The following is a 15,803-nucleotide window of genomic DNA, read 5'->3' as shown; positions in this document are numbered from 1 at the left end:
GGGGCAGCCATGGCTACTCTGGATAATCTTTGACATGTCACCACCATCATCACAAGGAAAACTTTTCCTCCTAATATCCCATCTATCTCTTCCCTCTGTCAGTGGGAAGTCATTTCCCCTTCTCCTGTCACTCCATGCCTTTGTAAATAGTCTCTCTCAATCTTTTCTGTTGGCGCTGTCAGGTACTGGAAGGATCAATTAAATGTCCCTGAAGCTTCTCTTCTCCAGGCTGGACAATTCCAAGTCTCTAAGCCTTTTCTCCCAGCAGAGTGCTCCAGTCCTCTGATCACTCTGCTCCCTCTTCTGGGCTCTCTCCAACACCACCATGTCCACCCTGTGCTGGGGCCCCAGGGATGGAAGCAGCTCAGCATATGGAGTCTCACAAGATCAGAGTATCCACCTGACTGTCCAAAAGCATCTTTCAATGTTTGCATGATCTGTTCTTCCTATGCTTTTCCATTTCTTCTTATGTATTTTCTGTATATCCCCCTACTTCACTTTCTCCCCTTCCCCTTCAAAATCCAAACCTTTGTATGTCAAAGAAGCAAAACCAGGACAAAAGTTCCAGTAAGCCCAGACATTTTCTTTCCTTTTGACTGCACTGTGCTAGTTCCTCTGCAGGGAACGGCCAGTACATGCAGAAGACCAAGTAACTCCTGTGTAGTTTCCAAGATCAGAGCTCTGATCGCTGAATTTGTGCTCGTGCTTCAGACAATGTCATTCTCAACTTGGCAAATGGGAAGCTAATTATGAGACCAATGAAACACACAGTTATTTGTAATTAAGCCTGGCAATACATCACAACAGTACTGCCACAGCCAAGTGCTGCCATGAAAGAGGAAATGGTGTCCCTTTCTTCAGGGAGAACTGCAATGTATCCATGACCTGCAGCAGAAGATACAGCTCAAAAGAGCTGTGGAGGGAGGACCCCTGAGAAACAGGAAAAGGGCAAGTTGTTTCATGTGATTCTTAGTTGGCCAAACCTAGATACTGTTTAAAAATCCTAGACAAGAGTGAGCCCTGAATTACTTTCTTCATTGACCTTCTCTCCTTTCCCTTGCTGTGCCTGTATCATCTTTGCACTTTACTATCGGGAATAAAATAAAATTTCCTTTGAGGTTCCCCGTTCATACTGGTTTTGACACGATCCTGCTTCTTGCTTTGCCCATTGTGGCAGCACATTTCTCTCTCTCTCAGGATTTTTCATAGAGGTGCACAGAGAGAAAGAAATGTGCTGCCACAGCCCATCAACAGAGAGACCTGGGTACTTCTATCCCAGGGGAAAAAGCCATTTATTTTTTAAACTGAAAGTTACTTTATAAAAGACTCCAAGAGGGATGGAGGGACAGAAAGTAAAAATTCCTTTACTGATACTTAACTATCAATTCATTCAAACTATTCTCAGGGTGCAGAATGTCAGAATTAGGTATCCAGAGGTCTTTGAAAAGAGCCATCCCTATAAACCAGGTGGAATTTAGAATGTTGTCACACAAGGACACAAGATCCAGCTGACAATGTCTAACAAGCACTACATGATCTGCAATAATTAGTAACAGAATATCTGCCCAGCTCGCTGCATGCAAAGAGAAATGAGTTCAGCTGAGCCACTAGTGCAAGGTTTAACTATTAAAAAGTGGTTCAGGTTGACTCCTTTCACTTTGCTTAACAGAAGATGAGAGTTTTCATGGAGTTCCAAGTGTTATTCCCAGCCTTGATCTGGACCACTGGGTAAAACTACATTTCTGCAGTGTCATTGCTTTTATTTTATGGTCACTGAGATTAAAAGTAAACTTCTCTTATCCCCATTGCTTCAACCAACATAAGGCTTACATGGTCATGGTCTCTATTTCTATAGATAAATTCCTATTTCTCTATTTCCACATATGAACTTTTGACTCAATGATCAATTCCAATTAAGTTTTGTAGTAATGGATGTTCCAAGAATATTCAGCTGCTTAAAGCTTCAATAAAATGCAATTGAATTTTTCCCTGCACAGTGAATTTTGGCCTGGTAAACTCCAGAGACTATACACTGGAAAAGTGGTATTAAAATGACTTTATCTGTAGAAAACACCTTAATCAAAGTTTGCATCCTTCTAGACAGCAGAGAATCCAACTATGAAGAATGTGTATCACTGAAGAATATGTGTCTTAGGGACCAGACTCGCCAAGTCCTCCTGCTTCCCAAGCTGCTCATTTCTGCTTTTTGTGTAGAACCCTCTCCTCTTGGTGACATTGAATCCAAGGATGAACAACCCTGATGGACAAAACCACAAGGTTAGAATAAGTCAGTTTTCACATTCCATATTTAAATAGAGTTGCAAGAAGTGATAAGAAAGTGGGTGGCAAATGAGAGCTGCTCTTTGAATGTACAGAGCTGTTATCTAGAAAAATCTGACACATGAGAGAATGCACATAAATATTCAGTGACAGAAAATTACCCTCTACCCAAAAAGCAAAAGTATTTCTGGTTTGAGAGAAACTTCTTCTTTCCAAAACTGGACAAAGCTAGGAATATTTCCCAGAATCTGGAAGTTCCCTGGACTCTGCAGGGACTCTGGGAAACCAAGAAGTTGATCAATTGTGTTCCTGGTGGTTATACAAAAAAGGCTGCAGGAACAATTAATCAGTTACAGGCAAAATGTGAAAGTTTAAGAACTTACAGTGCTTCAAATGGAACATTTGGGGCTCAACAAAACTGCGTTTGGTTTCTCAGAGAGTGTTTGAACAGCTCTTGTCAATATTGTGAACATAATAGTAAGTTTAATCAAACACACTGACAGCAGCTATATTGTACCATACCTGGATGTTGCAGCCAAAGTAGCTGCTAGTAAAGTCCAGGGTAAGGAAGCAAAAAGGGCCCTTGCATAGTATCCACAGATGTTTAATTCAGCTGCGTGGTGAGATCTTCAGGGCCCCAAGGCAAGACTCATGGGGGGAGTCCAGGTTTCTGTATCTCGAGAGGTAGGGGCTGAACAGTGGCATCGGGGAACTACAAAGATGAGGGCCAATGGGGAAATAGGGAGGGAGTAGCTGAGGGACATAGTAACAAGGGGAAGGAGCCAACGGGCTCTAACAGCTTTTGAGGGAAGCTTCTTGTGTCTCCCTAACTCAGGGAATGCCTCTCAGCATCTCCACACCTGGAGACAAAGCTAATTATAACATTTTATTTAAAGAAAGGCTGTGATCTCAATGAAATGGTGTAAGATAAGAACGGGAGGTACAGGGTTTTGTTTTTTTTCTAGCAAGGGTTTCCCATACACAAGAGGGTCAATTTAAGTTCTTGCTTTGTTTGATTCTGCCCAAGTTCTTGAACTTAGTCTGTCACACTGCAAACCAGTGCCCTAGATAAATTTGTTGCTGGACATCATCAGCAAAAGCTGAATCTCTTTCTCTGTACTTTGCCAAGTAACAACAAAAGGGTTTTAAAAGGCCTTAGTTTTTCTACATTGCAGGAAAAAAGAGTACATTTCAAAGCTTGGAAAACTTCTCTTCCCAGCACAAAAATAAAATGTAAAACTTACAAAATCCTCTCTGCCTGCTCTTACCCAACACTATGGAAACAGGCAGATTCTTCAGGGATCTTCAAAAACAAAGTAGTTGTTGCAATCAAAACTTTGGTTTACTTGGACCCTCTAAAAATCAGGTCATTTTGCAAGTCAAGCATCTAACCCCCTCTTCATAGCAGGTTATTTGAATACATTAACCATAACTTCAGTTTAAAGTACACATGCATAAAAACTTCTGTCCGTAGGAACCAGCCACTAGTGAGGGACTATAGCCCTGACACCTTGCTTCTGCTCTCCTGCTCAAAAAGAGCCTTTTATCCCTTAAGTCACATACATATCCACTTTCATTTTCCTGTTTTCTCTTTTTTTTGGCAATGTTTTTGCTCAGAGCTCCCCTTCTTGCATCAGCTGGGACATAGCATAAGGAGGCAATTGTTTGCTTAAAACACTATATTTCTATTGTTCTCTTGGAATAGTGAGGAGACAACTGGACTTTGCCTCTGCCACGAGAAACCAGAAGCTGCAGTGTTAATTTTGCAGCAGCCTGAAATAGATCCTTCCTCTGCCTGCTGCTCCTCCTGGTTTCCCTGTGCAATGCCAGCATCAGCAGAGCTGCTGCAAACAGCCTGGGTGTAGGACCAGTTTCATCCAGCACTGCCAAATATGCAGTTGCCAGAGCCTGCCCACTCCTTCCCTCCCAAGCTGGTGGTGTGGTTGCCATCCTCATAGCTTCTGTCCAGTGCTCCAGATCAAATGGGGTTCCTCTGGAATGAGCGCCTTGCTTTTACTTTCCTGGGGATGGGCGGTTGTTTTACCAAGAGAGCCCTGTGAAATCTGAAATGTGTTAAATTGTGGATTCATTGCCGCATTCCTCCAGAACTGGAATGGGACATTCCCTTGATGGGGAGGCTGGAGAAACAGTAAATAGGGGACTGGAAAACACTGTCCACAGGGCCCAACCTGACATCCCTAACTCTGCATGAACCTAGAGGTTGTTTATCCAGCGCTACTCCCTGCCTTTGGAAAAGTGGTTTTGGCCATGAGACAATTCAAACTGAGAGCTCTGTGAGGAGCATTCCAATCCACCTAGGACTTCTGTTGACAGCAATAATAAACTATCAAACCTTTGTTTTCCCAGTCTCTGATGTTTCCAGGACTCCTAAAGAGGGTACAGCGATGTACACTGTTAAATATTGTTGTTCCCCATTTTGTTCTGATCCTCATCAACGAATAATCCAGGCGAGTCTTTTCACTTGCATCATGTCAAAAATCACTCTAGAATTGAATGTGAAGATAAAAAAAATGTTTACTGGTCTTGGAAACAAGCTTTATTCCCTAGAAATCAGCAAACCAAACGATTCTATCATGGTTTTAAGCTGAAACTGCCCCTTTTGCTGTACAAATTTTAGTTGTATCTATTGTAGGATCTGCTTCATGTTCCACTGAAGTGCAGCCACTTCTGGGGTGGGTTTAGAAATCTGTTTGGTGGAAAAGATCACAGCATGGATCAAAAAAGAAACTGATCCTATAGTTTTGTTTTACAAAAATGAAGGGTAAATTCTTTATTAGAAGATTGACAAGGAGCATAAGTTATCTAGATTTTGTTCTCTGTTCTGTTTCATGTTTGTTCTGCCAGCTAAGCAAATAATCTCATTTCTTCCTTCCTTTTTTTTTTTTTTTTTCTAAAAGAAGGAACAATTATAGCTTCTTTAGCTGGATCTCTGCATTTGGACATCTTACTGCACCTAGCATTCAGGAGCCTGACTACTTATTGCTACATGAATATCTAGAATTGCTATTTACTAAGGAAGACCTGAAAGTCTTTTGGGTCTATGTGTAAAATAAATTCTGCCTAAGATTTTATGTGATCTCAGAAAAATTATTAAAGAACATGAGATGAAAATATCATAAAATGAAGGAGGTCAGGTTTAGATGAAATATTAGGAAGCAGTTATTGCTTGTGAGGGTAGTGGAGGGCTGGAATGGAATTCACAGAGAAGCTATGGTTCCCACAGCCCTGGAAGTGTCCAAGGCCAGGTTGGATGGGTCTTGGGGCTGGGATAGTGGGAGATGTCCCTGTCCATGACAGAGGGTGGCACTGGATGGGATTTAAGGTTCCTTCCAGCCCAAACTATTCCACGATTCTGTGATTCTATGTAAAACTGGGAAATTGAAGGCAAGGAACAATGACCCTTGGTGGAATTCAGCTAAGAACAATGAAAATAACACCCTGAAAAAATATATCGCTATGCAAATCTCTTCAGAAATACTAAACATGTGAAGGAAAATGAAGTAATCATCCCTTTAAATGTATGTACAAGGCACTTGGTTTTTTATTTCCCATCTGGGAAGGTGTTGGGTTTCCAGGGCCGTGCCAAGCACTAGGCCATGCTGCTGGATGCCCCCGGGCTGAGGGGACACTTGCTGGGTTATTTTTGGCCACATGAGTACATCACTCAATGCTGCTACTGTTTGCAGCTGTGACAAAGAGAGGTCTCTGTGTCATAAAATTCGAGTGGATGCATGGAGGAGGGGAGAAGAAAATGAGGAAGACAAGACGCAGACCACGTTTTGCTAACAGCGTTAATTCCTTGTTTAATTAAATAGTTAAATAAGTTCAGTCTGAGTAGTAGACAGAACAATTAATTGCAGGCTTGTTGCATTTTTAAAATTTGTTTAAAGAAAACAAACATCAATTCATCATCATCATTCCCCTGGATTTTGCTTACCTCTCAGAGCACTGATCTGATCGATGTAACAATAACTGCCCTTTCTAGTAATAGTGGGTCATGGCAGAAGAGATTCCCATGCTTTAGGGAGATTATTCAGAAAAGACTGGGAAAATGTACTAAAATAGGAATGGCAGCTTGTTTTGGGTCAGTTTTTAATACAAGGAATTTCAGTGTAATAGTTGAAGAGGGGAGGAGACTATGGAGAAGAGCTTTGCTGGAGGAATATGTTGGAGAGTAATGAGAACAAAGAAAAAATCAGATTTTTCTGAAGTTTTATGAATATATAAAGAACAAATGCAAACTTTCCTTATTTTTAGTGGGAATGGGTGCTGTTTGTTAAAATGCTGTGAGAGAGGAGGGAAACCTAGAGAAAATACAACTAATCTTCAGATCTTTATAGTAAAACTATTGTCAAAATGAGAATTTATGTAAAATTTTCAATTACATTTTTTGTTTGTTTGTTTTTAGGTAGGAGCCTCAAAATGCTTCAAATCAAAATTGAAACAGGAACCCCCTTCACCCCCTAACTCTGAAATTTGTTTTGGATCCCTTCAAAAAGAAACCCTGGACAGACTTGGTTGGGTCCCTCTCATTTGTGTTCACTTTGTGGAATTTAGTGTCATCCAGGAACAATTCCAAGGTCTTTAGGGCAACTCTGGGTATTTGTCCTTGAAAGTTAACATTTGGAGTGGGTACAGTGTCAGCTGTGGCAGGAGGTTTCAGGTGGGATTTCACAAATCCTGGATGATTTCTGTTCCAAGTCTCCATTGTCAATGTGGTTTGTAGAACAGGGAATGTCTTCAGCCTCCTCTAAAATGATTGGTTGATACTTTTGCCTTTTCCTCCTTATTTTTGGAGATGAAATCAGCCAGGAGAGGGGAGCAAAAGCATAAGTGGGTGCAGCAGCTGTGACACAGCAGCAGGGAGATGCCAGGCAACTTCGTCTGGGATGTTTCTGTACCTGTGTCCTAAGAAAGAGATGAGAAAGGGGGAGGAGGAATTCTGAATCACATGCACATTATGAAGCTGATTAAGCAGCTGAGGAAAATCAGCTTCTGGAGGCTTCTGCTCCTCCTGTGGGGGTGATGGTGGAACTCTGACTTTGAAAATTACCTTGTAAATGAGCCTCTGTTTTGGGGTAACCCCCCTTATTCTGCCTCTGAAAGTAAAAGCTGAGTTTATTGATAATTATAGGCCTGTTAATAGCCATAAATTACCAATCCAGCTCATTATTAAGCCTTGTTTGGCTGGAATTCCTTACCCTTCATTTCTGTAAAACAAAACTATAGGAACAGTTTCTTTTTGATCCATGCTGTGATCTTTTCCACCAGATTTCAAAACCTACCCCAGAAGTGGCTGCATTTCATAACTGGATTTAAAAATTCATCGTCTAGGTTTGTATGGCAGCCTGGCCTGGGTGACAGCACTACAGAAATAAAGCAATTATTTCCTAGAAGGTTTTTCCCATAAGGGAGATCCCTGCCGATGCTGAAGCTTCATCCTGCTCATCTGCATTTCTCCCTAAAATCCTGCAGTAATGCTGCCACCTATGGAAGATTCCCCAGCCCCGACCTTTGCAATCTGCCTGATGCATTTACAGCTGTGAAAACAGGATCTGAGTGTGCTCCTCTGATCTGCTGATAAAACTCCCTATTTTCTAATGGATATTTAATCCTGACACGAAGAGGCACAAATTTGCTTCCTCCCAAATAAATTAGTTTTGAAATTGAAATTGCTTCTGGAAATCGGCCCTTAAGACAATATTTTTGCTTGACAGTGGCAGCTCAAGGTCCCAATGCAAAATATAATTTTAAGTGCTGTAAAAACACCACAAAGAGCCGGGCAGCATTTCCAGCTCCTTTTTATTTTATTTTTTTTTTTTTTTATGATACAGCTGAGGAAGGTTTCAGGAAAAATTCCTCTTCAGGAATATACTTTAACTTGCTGAGTGTATATAATATATTTTCTATGATGTACATGATGGGGAAGTTCATGTGGTATTGGGGCCTTTTCCCTTAAATTTGTGTCATTTTGGGTATCAAAATAGAAACATGTCAGGAAATTTGCACAAGAGGTCTGGGAAGAGGCCACGTTTTTGGAGTTAGGAGAAAGGGGAATGTGCTTGACCACTGCTGCAGGTTCTACAGTCAAAAACAATTTCTTAGCATTAGCACCTGTTTTCCACCCTGGGACTTACAAGGCAAAAGTCAAGATACTTAAAATGTTCAAGAAATGTTGAAATAAATGTTTAGCAAATGGTGAAAATGTGTTTTTGTCTGCTTACTAGGTGCTGTGGAAACCAACCCCAAAGGCTTGAGGTAAAGCTCTGTCTGCAAGTGCCTTTTCCTCAGGGGAAAGCATAGTTTTAACCATACCCCACCTCGTACATGGGCCTGGAACAGAAAATTTTGATTTAAAAGTGATCAAAGTATTCATATTTCTCTTCTTGTGGGGGAAAAAGGGATCTATCAGGAGAAAGGGAGGGGGGGAAATTAGCTTTAAAGGCTGTGGGGGAAGGATGAGAAAAGTTACATCGGGTGTGAGCTGTGCCAGGTGTTTCCTCTTAAGTGCTGATGACTGAGGGGATGCTGAGGGGGCTACAGAACCTTCCAGAACTGGGGGGCAGCCCTGGCTCCTGAGATGTTGAGTTCTCCTCCTCCAGACCACAACTCTACCTGTCTGGGGAAGAAAGTTGGGGGGGGAAGGTTCTCTGGTGGAAAAACAACCATCTGAGAATGTTCTCCAGGTAGGAGATTATTTAATTTGCTGCAGCAGGGTGGTAGGATGGGGTTATGCCTGTATGTGGTGCTTGAAGTGGTTTCTTCCCTTTGGTTGTGGCTGCTTTGTAGCTTCCCGTGATCCTGCCCAGATGGTGCTGTTTTCTTTTGTGCTTCGGGAATGTTTTGGGAAGGGCTCGGCTGCCCCTTCTTTTCTGTAAAATGGCTCTTCGGCCTTCTTGTGGTGTTCTTGGGTTGTTTCCAGTTTAGTGGGGTTTGCTGTAAGTGGTCTAATGAAATGAAACACTGAGTAGTAAAACTTCTCCAGAATGTTGGTGGGGTACCTTGAGGTGAAGCACCAAGGCCAGCAGAAAGAGGAGTTTATAAATATTCACAAATGGTTTTGTTCTCTAGTTTAGTTCTACATTCTCTCCTTAATTACAATAAACAGAAGAGGCTTTTACTATGGGATGAAATGTGGGGAGGAACACTACAAAGTCCAGGGGTAAATGAGAGTATTGCAGTTGCACCTTTCAGCAGGAAGGGACAAGTTTTCAAATACTCAGGTGCTGCTTATAAGACAAAGTTCAGTGATCATTAGCATGGCTTTTGTGTCATAATCTGGCACTCAGCTGCTGCAGATAAGATTAGAGACTTCCCTGTGTTTATGATCACCTCTAACCCCCCAAGATATGATCTTACTTCCCCCTGAGAGTTTTGAATACACATAAAAATACTAAAAACAAAAGTATTTAGCAAAATTCAGACATGCTGTTATCTGTGTTGCATTTGATAAAGCATTTCCTGCTGACTCCTTGTTCTGCCAGCTATTTACAATGCCTGTAAATCGAATTCAAGCCCTAGACCTTAAGGTTACTTTTTTCCTTCATATATGTTTTTATACTAATAACTGCAAATGCCTGTTGGTGATGAGGATCCTGTTAAGTGTACTAAGAGTGCTGTAAAGAGCCTATAGAGTTTGTAATTTAGATTAAGAGGTTTAACTATGCATGTGAAAGCAGCAAATGCCAGTGGGATTTAGGGGGAAGACTTTATGGGCTAAAACTTTCAAAGAGAACCAAGGGAATAAGGTGCTCAATTGCCTACAGAGGTTGGACCCTAGAGCTTGTCTGAGCAAGGAAAATGACAGAAATAACTCTGTAACTGTTCGTAATCACTCCCAAAGCAGATGTTTCCAGTCCAAGATCATGGCTTAGATCAAAGATCCTGGTCTTGATCTGCTTTGGAGAAAATGAGAGCAGTTGTAAATGGCTGATTCTGTAATAAACCATTCCAGCCACCCTTCCCCATGGAGTGTGGCCTCTGTTGTTTCACTTACACAACTCCGAAGCTGCTCCACTGAGATGTGAAAGAAGCAGCAAAGTAAAGGAAGAGAAAGGTAGTAGCTTTCAATGTTTTTGGAATGAGCATGACTATGATGTAAGACTCTCTGAGATCCATGACTATTTGGCAAGTGTAAATTGGAATAATGGAATTGCAAAATTAGCTAGTAAAAGACATATAAAACTGACAAGGTGGTGCTTTTGTCCAAGAGCTGCAGTACAAACAGAGGATATAATCCTCTGAGGAGGATGCTGCAGGCTGATTCTTGGCTCTGATGTTACCCTGAATGAGTTCTGCATTGATCAGGGCAGGAAAAATTGTTGTCAATGCTTTTGTGCACTGGAAAGCAGTCTGGGGTTACATCATACAGGATGTCTCGATTGTATCAACAGAAGATATGCAAAGTATTTTTAGATCTTTATGGCAGCTTCAGAAAGGCTTTTTCTACTTAGAGTAGAAATGGATTTTGCAATAAATGGTCATGTGGCCAAACATGAGAAGTTTGATATCCACTTTTATTTGCCTGTCACCTGAGGATCTTTAGTCACACTGCAAAGCTGCAACTCATTAGCAAAACCTGGGATTGTTAATCCTTCATTTGATCTGTGTAGGCACTGAAAGCTGGATCTAATCCAGAGGGAAATCTGCCTTTATGCAGAACTGCTCTGGAGTGGTGGGGACAGTTCTTCCCTTTCCTTCCGTATAGAGCATCCCTTCAAGCTGTGCTGCCCTTTGTGCTTGGTGGGACAAAAGCCTGGTGTGGAGGAAGGCTTCTAATATACCAGCCTCTGTGGAACCTGGTTTAGATTGAGGCCATCATGTCTTAACAAATTTCACTGAGTAGGGCTGTAAAATTTGGCTCCTGCTCCAGTGACCTGCAGGGCGAGTTGCTATCCCAGAGAAACTGCCTGGTGGAAATGATCTCGAGCTTGAAACAGGCAGCATGTCCAAAACAGCCAAAAGACATGCTTCAAATCATCAGAGATGCTCAGAGTAACTCCCAAGACAGTAATTTTTGTGTGGTTTGTTTGGGTTCTGGGGGTTTTTCTAAGGCCAGCAGCTATCCAAGTGTTCCCTTATCTTTCCAGGTGATGTCTGAGTTGCAGGGTGGTGGCACCAGGGTACTGTGACAGGGAGAAATCAGGCTTGAGGTTAAAATATATCCAGTTTGGTGAGGATTGACTTTTGTGGTGCTGCTTCTATGACTCTGCTGCCACTGTTAAAGTAATTCCATAGTTATGGAGTCATTCTCCTGTGTGGGCCTGGGACACATGGTAGGAAGTGTTCCGTCCTCTTGGAGAGCAGACAGTACTGATAATCCGTAATTCCAAGCAGTAAAACAGTGGCAGAATTCTGAGTTTCTGCTCTGAACATAAAGAGCAAGCAAACATTTCTGTGAAGTGTCACTTGGGAAGCAAAATGTGTACCTGCACTGCTCAAAGTGGTGAGTGGCAAGAATTTATGGGAATCGGTTTGACCTCAAGATGCTGTAAGGAAAAGGAAAAGTTTGAATGGGAAAGCCTGTTGGAATAGAATATGGTTCAGAAGAGAGAAAAGGAATTTATGCTGGAATAACAGTACCAAAAATGACTTTTTTCAGGGTTACATGAATAGGAGGTGTTGTGCTCACTGAGTAAATGTAACTTTGTGTTGAGAACAGGCATTATTTTGTACTAAAAATGGCTAAATAATCACATTTCATTAAATTGCCCCAGTGGCACCCTGCTAGGGCTGTTCAGCAGTAGAGTTTGAGCAAAGCTTCCTCAGAAGGGAACAACTAACAGCTTTAGATCCAGTCCCTGTTGAAGAAATTGGAATTGGAGCAGAGTGTTGCTGTGTAGACCACAAGGTGGTGGCATTGCCCAGGTAAATGGTGCATGAACTATCATGATTTTAACATTTCTGTGTGTTCGAACTGCAGGTTTGTCTTTTGAGCCAGCATTATTATGGGAAAGGAAATACCATTTAAAATATTTAACTCTGTTTCATAATTAATCAGGAATGTAAAATACTTTTCCTGATGGTAGGGACTTTTATTTCCTCTTTTAGAACATTTTCTTTTCCTGCTTTCCCCAATACTAAGCAATTTGAATAACATTTAGCTGTGCTACAAAGAGACTGAGAGCAATTGTGCTCTGAAAGACAGCTCTGGAAAGTGGGAGAGTAGGGCTGAGTTCTTTTCTTCCTCTATTATTTCAGGCAAGTGGCTTAAATTTCATGGACCCCAGTTTCTGATCTGTAAATTGGGAATGTACCTCTCCTCATTCTGTTCTTCATGTCACGTGCAGGTGGTGCCTCCCTCACTAACACCCTCTCCTTTCTTGAGTATTTAAAGTGTAATCCTTGCAGAATCAAGAGGAACAGCACCAAAACATCTTTCATTTGGTTGTTGCTCATAAATTTGCACAAATGAGTTGAGTGTTGGGGGTTCAGTGCTAGGAGCAGCTCGTGTTAAGGGGGTGCTGAGCTCAATTCCTGGACCTGTGCTCTTGAAACATGAATAAGCCTTGACACTCCCACCTTAATAATATTTTAAGGATCTGAATTTTGTCTTTCTACCTGAATTTCCAGGCTTGGGCTGTAGGACAGGGATGTGCTGCCCCTGTGGCCGTGTTGGCAGTGCTCCCCATATTTATGGCACTACTAAGGGGGATCAATTTAGGCTGTTGGCTCAGCTACACTGCCTCCTTCTGCTATTCCCTAATCCATCCTTTTCCAAGATTTTTCCATGGCCTCTTTAAGGGCCTTTCCCCAGTGCTATCAGAGCTGCTGCCTTATCAGCCTGTTTGCCATCACCTTTCACCTCACCCCTTCCTCCTGCAGCATCTGTCAGTGCCTGAGGAGAAAGTTGCCTTTTTGTCCAAAGAAACTCTTCAGACTTTGCAAAGTTTCAAACAAGATTGGTGATCTTCTCCCTTTCCTTTTCTAGGAATTCTCTAGATCTGAAGGTGAGTTTTGTAGTAGGATATGAGGGAAATGCAGATCAGAATTCATCTGCTTTGTTCTGAAAATCTTTATACTGTGTTATATGGATTAAATCATAGAACTGTGATTTTATATATTTTATGTTTGGCTTCTGTCAACTGAATGGACTTCTGCTTTTATACTAACTGCTCTTTTACTCTCAACCTACATACATATCCTTTTTACTTCCTCTGACCTGTATTTCTTGAGTTGCACATAGATTCTGAACTCCTGGATATTTAGAGTTTCTGGGCCACACTGCACACAGCACAAGAGAAATTTGGTCTGGTGCTGGGGGTTTTCCTGTGACAAAGGACAAGGCTGGGGTGTGTTGTGGAGTCAGGGATCCAAGGACAGCTTTGCTGTTGCTGAAGCTGAGGGTGAAACTTCACCAGCCCATCAGCTCCCTGATTCTCACCGGTTGTACTCATGAACAACAAATGTATCCAAGATCTGGGGACAGGAAGTCAGTCCAGGTGTTAAAACACATCAGATTAACAAATATTTAGTTCCTATCTTACCAAATAATTAGGCCAGGTGTAAAACAGGAGTTCTGCAAACTATTAAGACTTGTAAATCATATTTCCTATTTTACAAACCGTGTGGAAGTGGAAACCTTCTAACCATTGAGAGAACATTTTATCAATAGCTGAAGTTTTACCCGTAGTGGCAAGCTAAACTTTACAATTTTATATTAGAAATGTACATATGTTATACATGCATACCATGAATATGTAAGAGCGTGTAAGTGCAGTAAATTCAAGTTTTTAGATGATGCTCTCGATCCAAGTGAATGTCCTTGGTTCATTTAACCAATCCTTGGTGGAAAGGCAGAGGTTGTTTTGTTCCCAGCCCACAAGGATATTCCCAAAAACAGATGTTTGTGTTTTGGTACTTCTTCAATGTTGTCATTTTGCAGGGTATGTGGCAAGTGTGCCAATAATTGAGCCCTGGGGACATATTTGCACGTGTCCATGGATGGCATTGTCCCAGGATTCAGGAGCTCCTGAAATCTAATCCCATCCCTGCCACTGACCTGCGGCAACTTTGACTTCCCCGTGTTCCCACTTTGTAAGGAACAGGAATGATACAGCAGCATTTACCTACAGCAGAAGCTGAGCAACAAGGCTTGGTGTTCACTGAAATAGGGTTTGTCAACTTGGGTCTGAATAATGAGGAAACAACCCATTTGACTCTTACTGGATTATATAATTTTATTGAAACTACCATGGTCAACAAAACCAGGGGAAAATACTCAAGAAATTAAAACCTAAGGGAAGATAGGAAGAATTTAACTGTGTCAATTCTCCCAAAAGCAATCTCCCAAACTGGACTAGTCACTGAAGAAAACTTCTTTCTTTTATGGTTTGGAGATTAGAAGTGTTTCTTAATATGATTTATTAGTTCATACAAAGTATTTTGTCTGACTGGTAATGCTGCTTATCCTAGCTGATGAAAAATAAAAAGAAAAAAAAGAATAGTGGTGGAAATGGTAGAATGTGGGTTTTTTTGCTTTAAAATGCAGGTTGCTACCACCTGGCCAAATCTGCTTAAGCATGACTAATAACGCCCAGAAAATTTCTGTTTTCTTACTTATTTCATCCTGTAGTCTTATTTCTTCTCACTCTTGAGTTCTCTTTGGAGCTCTTTTCAAATTCCAATGAACAGTTTAGCACTGGGGAGCTCTGGATTCTTGGTTTGAGTCTTCATGTGCTGTTTGGACAAAGGATGATAAAAAAAGTAGGGATTTTTTCACTGGCTTCCCAATCTATGTTCTTGTTTGGAGCCTTGGCAGCTGAATATGTGAATAATAACAATTTCCTTATTAATTAGAAATATATATTAAAAATTGGGGCAGGTATGTGTGAAACACAAATTTCTTCCTTTCTGGTTTTTGGGGGATTTTTTAAAAAATGAAAGTATAACACATTTTTTCTCTGTTTTCTCACTGGAAACCAGTAAGACCATGTAATTCCTTAATGGCCACTGGTCCTAGGCTGGAGTAGGAAGTGGTGGCTGGCTGTGGCAGCTGGCAGGGAGCCAAAGCAAAGTTTGGAGCTGTTTGATACCTGCCAAGGCCTTTTATTGCCTGTAGGCTCTGTCACCATTAACATTATTCATATTCTGCACCAGGAAAAATCGGATGCCATAAGGCATCCTGTGGGATGGCTTTCCCCTCCGAAGGCTGCATGTGCTGTGCTCTTCTCCAGCCTGGCCTTCCCTGTGTGAGTCCCACTGCCTGGTCACCTCGAGGTCAGTGGAGCAAATCTGGGGTCTGGGGATGCCTGTGCACAGCTCAGGGCAAAGTCCGATGTCGGGAGGTTTTATCTTGGAGTGCAACACATGAGCATCTCAAATTTTGTAGCTCAAATATCAGATCTTGGGGCTCAAGCCCTTGGAACATCAAGTGCTTTCTAGGTTTGAGGCAATGCCCATATCCAGGGCTGTCCCTCCTGTAGGGTGATGTCCTCTTTCCTTCTGTCCTGTGGATACTTGAACACTGCTCTGACCAAACAGGACTGCAGTGAAGGGGAAAG

General features: G+C 41.7%; 1 protein-coding gene and 1 long non-coding RNA gene across 2 annotated transcripts in view; one reads left to right on the top strand and one right to left on the bottom strand.

The window, feature by feature from the left end:
* Positions 1 to 6,693: 6,693 nt before the first annotated feature.
* Positions 6,694 to 8,686, bottom strand: LOC137463417 (uncharacterized). Its single transcript, XR_010993912.1, has 3 exons — positions 7,503 to 8,686; positions 7,355 to 7,400; positions 6,694 to 7,209 (listed from the first exon to the last, which is right to left on the bottom strand). It is a non-coding gene; the product is annotated as an uncharacterized lncRNA (long non-coding RNA).
* Positions 8,523 to 15,803, top strand: part of EBF2 (EBF transcription factor 2) — a 140,174-nt gene continuing 132,893 nt past the window's right edge. The window contains exon 1 of the mRNA XM_068174597.1: positions 8,523 to 8,660. The gene's annotated coding sequence lies outside the window, so the exon portion shown is untranslated. The remainder of the gene's footprint in view (positions 8,661 to 15,803) is intronic.

This window comes from Anomalospiza imberbis, chromosome 28 (genome assembly GCF_031753505.1).
Source record: "Anomalospiza imberbis isolate Cuckoo-Finch-1a 21T00152 chromosome 28, ASM3175350v1, whole genome shotgun sequence".
Lineage (NCBI taxonomy): Eukaryota > Metazoa > Chordata > Aves > Passeriformes > Viduidae > Anomalospiza > Anomalospiza imberbis.
The sequence above is the reverse complement of the archived record's forward strand: the minus strand, read 5'-3'. Positions and strand labels throughout refer to the sequence as shown.